This window comes from Lithobates pipiens, unplaced genomic scaffold (assembly GCF_037356315.1).
Source record: "Lithobates pipiens isolate NorthernLeopardFrog02 unplaced genomic scaffold, aLitPip1_a1.2 Scaffold_19, whole genome shotgun sequence".
NCBI lineage: Eukaryota > Metazoa > Chordata > Amphibia > Anura > Ranidae > Lithobates > Lithobates pipiens.
In genome coordinates, this window is record NW_027507764.1 from 13,379,023 (window position 1) to 13,388,631 (window position 9,609).

Sequence of the window (9,609 nt, forward strand, 5' to 3'; positions counted from 1 at the left end):
TCGTTCGGAATCAGGTGACATCCATTACGTATGATGGGACTACGTAGAGGCCAGTAGCCAATAGCTTTGGTCTCATAATTTAATCTGAGCATGCGTGGCACTTTGTCCGTTGGAATTCTCTACAAACGATTGGAAAAAGTCAGAGTGGATTTTGTTGTCGGAAATTTTTTTAGATCCAGCTCTCAAACTTTTTCCATCGGAATTTCTGACGGAAAAAGTCCGATAGAGCTCACACACAATTAGATTTTCCGACTACATAATCCGATCGGACCTTTTCCGTCGGAATACAGGGCATAAGAGTAGGAGGATAGTGAGGAGGAACTGGGGTATCAGGGCGAGTGCTATATAGCTATACCCCAAGATTACGACCCACTGCTCTTTCTAAGTCTCCCTACAAAAATATTTGGTGTTGAGTAAAACCTTTCATTCATCTGCTCTAGGATTGTAGCAGAGTTATAATGTCCACTAGTCCTGAACTACCTGCTTTCCTATGTTTAAAAAGACGCCTGTGGGTGCTTCAGGGTTTTTTATCCCTGCCAGATGTAGCATCCTAGTAACATTTAAAGGGGAGTGAAATAGGATTGGGGTATACAGATTGAGAGGGTGCGATATAAATATAATAGTTGATTTAAGATGGTCATCTTAAAGGCTGTGAGACGCCCTGCCCAGGAAAATTTGTATTTAGGTAATTGGAGCAGATCCTGACTACATTTCTGACGGAAGGGGATGTCATTTCCTTTATATAGCCCTTTGGTGGTTTTAGTCCGAGTGATCCCCAAGTAAGAGATGTTTGATTCGTCCCAGACATATGGATATACTGTACATGTTGCAACAGATTTTGCAAAGTGCCGTCTATGTCCAAATCCAGGATAAGAGATTGAGAGTCGTTGACCTTATAATAAGAGATATAAAAAAAAAGTATGTTGCTCTATCCCAAGTGAAAACATAACATATATAAAAAAGTGTTGATGAAAAAGAGAGGACCGGATCGAGAATGCATCCAAGAGGAATGTAGAGGAGGGCCGGACATGACGGCGTGTCGAGTGACACACTAGGGCAGGGGTGGCCAACCCGCGGCTCTCGAGCCGCATGCGGCTCTTTGGTCGGTTTCCTGCGGCTCTTCGGGCTGGTTCGGGCTGTGTCGATCGGTTTCCTTCGGCTCTTCGGGCTGTGTCGATCGGTTTCCTTCGGCTCTTCGGGCTGGTTCGGGCTGTGTCGATCGGTTTCCTTCGGCTCTTCGGGCTGGTTCGGGCTGTGTCGATCGGTTTCCTTCGGCTCTTCGGGCTGTGTCGATCGGTTTCCTTCGGCTCTTCGGGCTGTGTCGATCGGTTTCCTTCGGCTCTTCGGGCTGGTTCGGGCTGTTTCATTGCGGTGACAGGCAGCCCGAGTCTCTGCACTCCTCCGCTCCTCCCACACATCAACAGCCAATCAGCGTGTAGTGTCCCCCAGCCCGCCACATTTGAATACATAGGCGCTGGAGTGAGGCTGAAAGGGGGCAGAGGAAGGAGAAACACGCTGTATCTGAAGCCGATGAGATACAAAAAGGTATGACCACAAGTGTGCAGGTTACTGATCTGTCCTCCCTTCTCCCTCTGTCTTGCTCTGTACTTTTTTTATTTTTTTTAATAACGTTTCACCTGAACACTGATAAGATCTGCTCAGCACATTCTTGGTCTGTTGATAGTGTGACACACTGCTGGCTGTTAACCATTTCAGCTTCTTTTCACTTATTTATCCAGCATGCGTATGATGTGGCTCTTTGCGGTAACTCGGTAAAAAATTTGGCTCTTGGTCTTCGTCTGGTTGGCCACCCCTGCACTAGGGGGTGTGGTTTAAAGAAAAATGTAGGCGGAACGGAGGAGGGGGAGCGGCCATTTAAAAAGGGGCGGAGCCACGAGCGGGCAGTTGGGAAGAGAGAACGCACGAGGAGGCAGTTTTTTCACTGCTCCTCGTATACCTCGCAAGGTGGCGGACGCGACGGACTTGTTGGCCCAGCTGAGAGCAGCGGCGGCATCCCGGGGGCCCTAATGGATTAAGCGGCAGGTCACGGCAGTGTTGGCAGAAGCGGGAGGACGGCAAGACGAAGACAGACGTGCAGGGGAGGACGGCGCAGTAACTCGCGGCAGGATATCGAGGCCGCCGACAAGGTACTCTCCAGGGGCTGTGGTGGGGCCTTCCTGGGGGGCCAGGAGTACGAGGGGGGATCGGTCAATGCCACCAGCTAAACGGAGCCAGCCAGAGTTCCCGGTGGGGCCAGGGCGGCCTGCACGCCGCGGCCTCGTGACGGGGGGTGGGGCCACGGGCCTACATGGCGCCGCTTCCCCGGGGGAGAGGAGGAGAGGATCCCAGGCAAGATCATCCCCAGTGGCTCTGCACGAGTCAGGGGGAAGGAGAAGACGCACTTCCAGGAGCCCTAGAGGGGTGGATGGGGACTTGTGGGTGGGGCGGGAGGACAGGGACCCTACACTGGTGTCGCCCCCAGCAGCTCTGCACGAGCTGAGGGGGAGGGGGGGTCGTCAGCACATGGCACTGCAAGGATGAGGAAGGAGCCAGGACACATGGCAGCTGGAACAGTCACCCCTGCAGCTCTGCACGAGCAGAAGGGGGTCAGTGGCAGGAGGCCACGCAGCGCGGCGAAGAACGCGAGGCAGGCGGCGTCCAGGCAGGCCGCGTAAAGCCCCCGGTGGCTTCGCACGAGCTGAGGGGCGGGGGACAGCAGGGGGGCGTCAGCAACAGCCTCTGGGGGTCATGCTAGTGTTTCGCTGGACGGTGCTGTGGGTGGGCGGACGCCACCAGGAGACAGTGGACGGGACTTACGCGGCAGGAGTGGTGCTAGGTCCGGCCCACCTGCGTGCTCAGAGGGAGGACAGCCACGTCACTTGGCCGGCACTGCGATGGCTTTGCGATGGGTGTGGCTTCTGCAAGGGGGGGGAGACGGTGCCTCCCGCTACGCTGTTGGCAGGTCCTGTCCAACCGTGGGTGGAGAGTGGGGCTACGGTCCCGGGTTCCGGGGGTCATTTGCAGGCATTGCTGGATGGTCTGCGGGTTTTGGTAGTCCGGTTCGAGGGTGGCCAGGTGAACACGCCGGTGGATGCCCCTGGGGGCGGTGCCACGACAAGAGTGGTGCCGGTCGTCGGAGGAGAGCAGGGTCCCTTGGCTGCGGGGACGCCGCCAGTCCAGGAGGCGGTGGAGGCCACGGAGAAGGTGAGTGTGTCAGAGTCAGGGACCACGGAATGAGCAGGGAGAGCCGACATTGTGAGAATCGCGGATGCAGCGCACTGCAAGGTGTATGTGTGCTTCGAGGGACCGTTAGGAGCCCACTTAAAGCAGGAGGTCCGGGAAAAAATTTGGAAAGGGGAATATGTGGAGATTTTCTCCCTGTTACCTCTTGAGAAGTTTAACCTGGACAGGGTAAAACCGGACGATACGAAGAAGGAGGATGAAGAGAAACGGCGTTACCGCCTGATTCCGCATACATTTACAAATTGGCTGCAAGCCTTTGCTATCTTTGCAAGTGTCGTCGGTGAGAAGAACCCCGAACACTGTTCGGCATTATTTTGTTACATGGACGCCATTGGGGAGGCGTATCGGGTTTATGGGGGCTCGGCATGGCTGCGCTATGATGAGCAGTTTCGCCAGCGCAGGGCGGTACGCCCGGCCCTGCGTTGGGACCATAAGGATATTAGCCTCTGGATGCGGCTAATGGCGTCGGTTCGGGCCCCGCCACAGTCCTTTCAAGGGGGGGCCAGGGGTAGCACCTCCTCGGAACTGCCGGCCGGAAAAAAGTGGGGAGTATGCTGGCAGTTCAACGAGGGCTCTTGCAAGTTCGGCGGTGGCTGCAGATTTAAGCATGAGTGTTCAGGATGCGGGGGTGCGCATACCCTCGCCAAGTGTTTCAAAAAAGGAAAGCGTGCTGGGGAGCCTGCGTACAAGAGGGACGACTCCGGTGATGCGGGAAAGGATGCTGCCTTTTCTAAATAGGTACCCAGATAGAGCGGCGGTGAGGTTGATCAGCGCTGGATTTCAGGACGGTTTTAGGATCCCGTGTACATTGACTGTGATTCCCCCGATTGCGAATAATTTGCAACACCCGGCAGTGGTCTCTGAAAAATTGGCAAAGGAGATATCATTGGGGTGAATGGCTGGGCCATTCGATCAGGTTCCTTTAGACGATTTAGTGGTGTTCCCGCTGGGGGTGGTTCCCAAAAGGGAGCCAAATAAGTTTAGATTGATACACCACTTGTCGTTCCCGAAAGGGGGTTCGGTGAACGATTTCATCGACCCCGAGGCCTGCACGGTTTCTTATCCCTTGTTCGATGCGGCAGTCCGATGGGTTCGCCGTTAGGACCAGGGGGCGCTAATGGCTAAAGCCGATGTGGAGTCGGCGTTTCGGCTATTACCGGTGCACCCGACAGTTTTCATTTGCTGGGTTGTTGTTGGCAGGGAAGCTATTACGTGGATAGGTGTTTGCCCATGGGCTGTTCGGTTTCTTGTGCTGTGTTTGAAGCATTTAGTTCCTTTTTAGAGTGGGTAGTATGGGACGTCGCTGGGTTGGATTCCATCATCCATTACTTGGATGATTTCCTCTGCGTGGGCCCTCCTTCGTCCAATGTGTGTGCGATTTTATTGTCCACGTTGCAACACATTGCAGCAAAGTTTGGTGTGCCTTTGGCTGCCGACAAAACGGATGGCCCGCGGATGGAACTGAGTTTCCTGGGCATTGTGATTGACTCCGTGGCCATGGAGTGCAGGTTGCCGGAAGGGAAGCTCAGGGATTTGCAGGCGGAGATTAGGGCAGTTTATGGTTGTAGGAAGGTTCAATTATGTGCATTGCAGTCCCTGCTGGGAAAGTTGAACTTCTCTTGCCGTATCATTCCCATGGGGAGGGTTTTCTGTCGGCGGCTGTCGGCCGCTACGGCGGGGGTAAGGGCGCCTGCGCACTTTATCCGGCTGAGTGGGGAACATAGGGAGGACCTCCGGATTTGGTATCAGTTCCTTTCCGAGTACAACGGCAGGTCAGTGTGGATGTCGGGCCCGGTGAGCAACTTCAATGTAGAGTTGGTTACGGACGCCGCAGGATCTACAGGATACGGAGCGTTTTTTCAAGGCCGCTGGAGTGCTGCGCTTTGGCCTCAATCGTGGGTTGAAGCCGGTTTCTTGAGGAATTTAGTACTGTTGGAACTTTTTCCGGTAGTGCTGGCTTTGGAATTGTGGGGACAGGCTTGCCGGAACCTGAAACTGCGTTTGAATTGCGACAACATGGGCGTAGTGCAGGTTATCAATAGCATGTCGGCGTCTTCACAACCTGTCATATGCTTGATGCAACAGTTGGTGTTGCGCTGCTTGCAATTGAATGTCTTTCTCTATGCTGTACATATTCCGGGAGTGGACAACACCCTAGCTGATTCTTTGTCTCGATTCCAGTGGGACAAGTTCAGGGCCCTGGCGCCGGAGGCAGACAAGGAAGGAGTACCGTGCCCGGATTGGATCTGGGGATTGAGTTGGAATCGCCGTGAGGTGGATACAACGGTCAGTGAGTATGTCCACGTGGTCGGCGTACCAAAAGGTATGGCAGGAGTGGTCGGAGTTAATTTTGGAGTCGGAGGTCAGCGGGGGCGAGACAGATTTTCGTCTGCTGGTTTTGTACTTTGTTTCCAGGAATATGGAGGCGGGGAAGTCCGCTTCATCGATAGAAAACAAGATGGCGGGCATAGCGTTTTGGTTTAAACTGCGGGGTATGTCGGATTGGACTAAGGACTTTTGGGTTAAGCAAGCCATGAAAGGGTACAGGAAGGGGCACAGGAGGCAAGATAAGAGGTGGCCTATTACATTTGCGAATTTGTTGGCGCTGGGGGAACAACTGGAGTCGGTGTGTTCCTCTCTATATGAGGTTGTTTTGTTTTTGGCCGCTTTTTCGTTGGCCTTTTTTGGGGCGTTTCGCATTAGCGAATTGGTGAGCCCTTCTCGGCGGATGGTGGGTGGATTATATAACCAGGATGTAGAGGTGTTCGAGGATAGGGTGTCGGTGCGGCTGCGGAGGTCAAAAACCGATCAAAGGGGAGTGCTGATAGGGTTGTACGCCATTCAGGGGTGTGCGGTATGCCCTGTTCGGGCTGTGGGGAATTTTGCACGGGTAAGACCCAGGGGAGAGGGTCCTTTCTTGATACATGAGGATGGGTCACACCTGTCAAAGTTCCAGTTTGTGGCAGTACTACGGAAATGTTTGGGGAAGATGGGCATGGAAAGTTCTGCATACACTTCACACTCCTTCCGCATTGGGGTGGCCACTGAGGCCGCCAGGCGCGGGTTGGATGAGGCGGAAGTGCGCAGATTGGGTAGATGGGAATCTAAGCGATTCCGCTCTTACATTCGACCTCAGTTGGTGTGTGAATAATTTAAAAAAAAATAAAAAAAATAAGAATAAATAAATAAAATGAAATGTTACTGTTACCCTAAACGGGGGGGTTGTTATGTTAGTACTGGTTAAGATGCGGGGATGCTGTTGGTTCGCTGACAGTTGGGTGTGTTTGTCTTTTCAGATGGAGGGCCTACACGCCTCATCTGGATCCTGGGGCACTCATATGTTTGTTGGGATGCCCAGAGAGGGGACGCAAGACCAGGTGGGAGACAGTTGGGTATCTCTAGGAGGGAGGCGGTTATACGGTGGATGGGTAGACCGGGTATGTTGTGGGGCAGGGTGGTCCCGGAAGTGGAGAGGTATGCGAGGATGGACAGACCGCCGGATGTATTGGTGATACATGCAGGGGGCAATGATTTGGGAGTGCGGACTGTCAGGGATCTGATAGCGGACATAAAGTCTGACCTAGTGTACCTGCACGCGGCCTAACCGGATACATTGATACTATGGTCGGACATGGTGGCACGGACTACGTGGCGCATGGCTCGGTTGGTGTATAGACTGAATAAGGCGAGGATTAGGGTAAATAAAGTGATCGGGTGGTTTCTGCCCCTGGATGGGGGGATGGTAATTCGCCATAGGGAATTGGAGACCAATGTGGGTCTCTATTTACGAAAGGATGGGGTCCACCTCACTGACGTGGGCATCGACCTTTGGTCTCAGGGGCTTCAGGAGGGTATTCGGGCGGCCCTGCGGGTGTGGAGGTGCCATCAAGGGTGAGGTTTTACCCTTTCAGGCTGTGGTGGTATTTATTGTTGGTCAGTGACGGTAGCATTAAAAGAAGTGGTTAAGTAGGTGGGGGGCTCATCGGGAGATGGCCCCTCCGGTGTGTACATCAAAAGTTTTGATGTTAATGGTGTTGTTGCACTGCGGGAAAGGTGGTTGTCTCGGAGCGATACAGCTGGAGGCCGGTAAGGTTGTGGTAAAGGTCCCGCAGTGCCCCCTGGTGTGTATACAGATATGTATACTTGGAAAAAGTAGCTCCGTCACTGACCAACAAAAACTGGGTAAAACATGTTGTTTCTCATATGTTGTTTCCACATGTTGTGGAAAATGTTTATTATATTAAAATTAAATTTTGGAGTTTTATTTTGTTTGGTTTAATAAAGGCTGTTGTGGCCATTTTACTCCACAAAAAGAATGGTGTGGTCTCTTAATAAAAGGGGGTAAAAGGGTTGGGAGTAAAAGGGTCGGTTACAACAGAGTGGGTCTTATCTGGGCTACACTAGTCAAGAAGTAGTCGATTTTGCAACCAAGGATAAGCGATGGCATGAATCACGCTCCCTCCATCACAGGGGTCAACCACCACCACACAAATGGGATATGCTCTTACCAAAAGGCCCGGACCCCTTTGACAGCGAGGTCAAACACTCAATGGGGACTCCCCCTATTACACACTCCAACAGGGATCGTAGAAACAGCAGAGAGGCGGTATCATTGAGTGTAATCCGCAGTAGGAGCCATGGACTCCCAAATGCATGAGGTCAATAAATAAAGCACTATAGAGTGTAAAATCTTAAAACCTGGTATTTATTTGTAGCGGATGACATTTTGGACAAAATGTCATACGCATTGTAAATTTAGTTTTTGCCTCAGAACACTAGGGGTTCTGAGGGTTAATTACATAGGTTGGCTTGACATCAGTCTGGCCAGGTTGTGTTTGGAAGTTCTGCCTGGTCATGTGAGCGGTGAGGTGCACATGACAGGCCAGAGCCAGGCCTGGTTGGATGTTTAAGTATCAGCCTTCTCGGAAGCAATCAGTGGGAGTGCCGGGGCCTGCTGAGGACCCTGGGAAGGGGTACTTAATAGGGGTGGGTCATGTGTTCAGGGAGAGGAGTTTGTGAGACCCGTGTGGTCTGTTCTGGTTCCAGGAGCCCCGTGAGGGGTCCCGGTGACGGGGTGTTCGACACCCCACAACATGTTCCTGTTGGAGGCCCCTGATAGACCTGTCTGGTCTGGGGTAGGGATCCGTCTGTTCCCAAGTCTCGTACCCGGCTGATCCGAGGTGCAGTAACTGAGGGAGGATTCAAGGTGTCCGGGTGTGCTCTCGGCTTGGAGAGGCACCACAGCTCGTGGAAGTGACCGGGGGAGGACTCTTCAGAGGAGGGCCGGCAAGTGGCATCCTTGGAAGTGCCTGGTTACTGAGTTGGGAAGGACATTGACGAATTCACGCTTTTCCAGTACCATTGAGGAGACGGGAAACGTTCCAGGTACTGAGAAAAAGGTTCCTGTTCACCTTTAGTTACAACTTGTCCATGTTCACAGGACTGTTTCAAGTTTTGAGTCAATTGCTGACTGCCACGATCTCTGGCTAGAGATCTGTTCAGCCTTGAGATACCCAGCTGCGAGTGGATACTCACTGGGTGGAATTGGAGACTTTGCAAGGCCGCAGTTCAAGGTGCCTGAGTTCTTCACCCGTGCCCTCTGTTCCATCTGAAAAACCATGCATATGTCAGAAAATCTCCAGGCAGGAAAATGGTGTATTCGCCTTCAGTTCTGGGTAGCACAATGATAAAACAGATAACTCCTCCCTACGCATTTCGTCACAATAGGACTCATTTCAAGGCGCAAGCGCCATGTCTACTCATCTCCTTTATATCCAATACCAGCACCCATGCCTCGATTTCAGCTCCAGCGTCATGCGGCCCAATATAAACAACCAAGCCTCCCTTTCATTTTACCAACTTGCCACCCAGGACAATTCTGACACTTCTTTCCTACCGTCAACAGCTCAGGTTGCCATCGCAACAGGCGGAAGCTTGACGTCACTTCAGGTTTCTAAATCGCGCACAGACTTCTGGGAACAAGCAAAAAAGATCCCAGGAGACAGTGCGGAACAAAAGGAACTGACAAAATAGCCGCAGCAACCCCGCCCATATCCGCAATCCCCAGAACCAGGAAATAGGCAAAATGTGCAGGAAAAAAAAGGTACATTGAAAAAAATATATAAAAAAAGGCCCGTTTTATATTTACAGCAGCTATATAATTGTCGGGAACCATTGTCTATAAATCGGGTGGAGCTCCGCTTTAAATGTGTTGATTTGGTCATTTGTTTTTGATTCAAAAGGTGGCCTCTGATTTGTTGGAACTCTAAGGCCGCGTACACACGCGCGGACTGTTCGCCCAACTTTGTCCCTCAAACAGTTTTGGCAAACAGTCCGCTCAAAATTAGCATGGACGGACATGGCCAC